The following is a 2,317-nucleotide window of genomic DNA, read 5'->3' as shown; positions in this document are numbered from 1 at the left end:
CCCTGCTGCCTCCTGTGTGTCATTGCCTGAGTTCATGTCTTACACGTAAAGGGAGGAGCACTGTTTCTAACCTGCTGTCTCTCACTGATCTTCACAGACGTGCTTGTCACACAGCCCTGGCAGACGTTCCTATCTCCCGCGCCCAACTCCTGCTCCTTGTCTTCCTGAAAGACAGGCTTTACGTTCTCACTGCGCACCACGTCCCTGGGGCTCAGCACGTGCCTCTAAGAAGTGGGAATACAGACGGCCTGTCAGGAACTTACTCCAGGGCTGAGGCAGCCCAGCGCACCCTCTCTGCCCTCCTGTGTCCTTCCTGCTCTCCTTGATACGTTTCCTGAATTTGCCAGGCTCTTGATTATATGAGAGAAAAGGTTTCCTACTCACTTTACAGATGAGGTAAGTGAAGAACAGAGAGGTTAAGGAACCTGCCTGAGGAGTCAGAGCTGTTAAGTGGAGCCTGGGTGCGCACGCAGACGGCTGGCCATGGGGCCAGTGCTCGCAGCCACTGCGGGAACGTCACAAGTCTGTGTGGAGGCTGAAATCCACCTCTCAGCCAGAGACCATAAAGGGTGTCTGTGACATGCCAGGCAGCAACCAGGACACAGCAGTGAACAGAATGCATGTCCCCCCCCCCCCCCGCGAAGGATTTATGAATGAAAATGATATCTTACAGCTCTCAAGGTGAGGAGGGCCTGCCTGAAATGCAAACAGGTGAAGGAGGTAGAAGTGAGAATGGGTAGAGGGTTGGTGTGCAGGTTCAGGACTCAGAATTGCAGGAAAGAAGGACGCGCTGGTGGGGAAATGGGTCAAAACTGAGTTAAAGCCCAAGCCCACTTCTGTGAATATCTGTGGAAAGGCTGTTACACCGTTTGGCTAATGACCCTAATTGTGTGGAATTCAAGTAAAAGTCAATTACAAGGGATCCTGAACAATTAAGTTTATTTTTTTACTGCAGTTGTAAGGTTCCAGAACATTCTTTGAAATTAATCTAAAAACTAAGCATACCCTGGCCCCTGCCTCTAAGTACTATTTGAATCTTGTTCTTTTCCTAATGATAACAGTGGCGGAAACAAGCTACAGTTGCCTCTTCAACATTCATTTGAGTTGCCCTTTAATCTCAACTCCAATATGCCACCTTATTTGGGGAGATGATATGCAAAAACTTAATAGTAACTGCCTTTGTGGGAGGGGTTTGGGGGTAGGAAGAAGGCTTTTCTATTTCTCCTTTAGGTGATGTTTGAAGTTTTAATCAATTAATTTGAATTCACCAACCATCCACTGAAACCAAAGCCCACTACTCCCTTGAAATACCCAGACTCCAGTCCAGGCAGGCTGCAGGTTTCCCGCTTTGCAGTGTTTTCCAAGTGTGTTCCAAGAGCCACCTGCATCAAACTCACCTGGGATACTGTTTTCAGAGTGGAGCCCTAGGCCCTTCCCAAAGACCCTGTTTCCATAGGGCTCTGAGAGAAACCGGGACCCTCTTGTTTCCCTGATTCTCAAGTGCAGAAAAGGATATCAGTTATGCGTGTGTGCAAAGTCGCTTCAATAGTGTCCGACTCTGCGACCCTATGGACTGTAGCCTGCCAGGCTCCTCTGTCCTTGGAATTCTCCAGGCAAGAATACTGAGTGGGTTGCCATTTCCTTCTGCAGGGGACCTTCCCCACCCAGGGATCAAACCCATGTCTCTTACATCTCCTGCATTGGCAGGCAGGTTCTTTACCACTAGCCCCACCTTGTTAATCACATAGTTTTTTGTCTTGTTCGCCAGTTGATGAGTTAAGTTTTAGCTGTTGGGGTTTCAACGAACTACCCAGGGCTGACTCCAGCAATGAAGAGTCTTGGGGACAGTTCAGTGAATGAGAGATTTGGGCTATTCTGTGACCAGTGACCTTTCCCCGTTTTCCTTCAACATCCTAAAGCTATCCAATCTGAGGGAAGAGGGTTGTTTCAAGCCTCTATCTGTAGCTGGGCCTCACAACTGACCTTGCTGTCACGCCTGTGATCAAGGGCCTGGGGAAGGGTAAGCTTCTGAGGCTTCAAGGAAGGACCCAGAGGATCTTGCATGTTAATTTAATAAAACAGCAACTTCTTTAGCTTTTAAAGGCAAAGCAAATGCCCAAAGATTAGGTCAAAGTGACAGACAAAGATTTGTGGAGATGAGAAGGGTAAGGGAAAAGGGTACCAGTGAGGGGGAAAAAAAATCACTGAGAAGGACAAATGCCACATGATGTCCCTTATATAGTGGAATCTAAAAAAAAGGATGCAAATGAACTTGAGAAAAGGGACAGACCTACAGACATAAAAAACAAACTTAGGG

The sequence above is a fragment of the Giraffa tippelskirchi genome, chromosome 8, assembly GCF_054371585.1.
Source record: "Giraffa tippelskirchi isolate mGirTip1 chromosome 8, T2T-mGirTip1v1.2.pri, whole genome shotgun sequence".
Classification (NCBI taxonomy): domain Eukaryota; kingdom Metazoa; phylum Chordata; class Mammalia; order Artiodactyla; family Giraffidae; genus Giraffa; species Giraffa tippelskirchi.
This window is presented reverse-complemented; position numbering follows the sequence as displayed.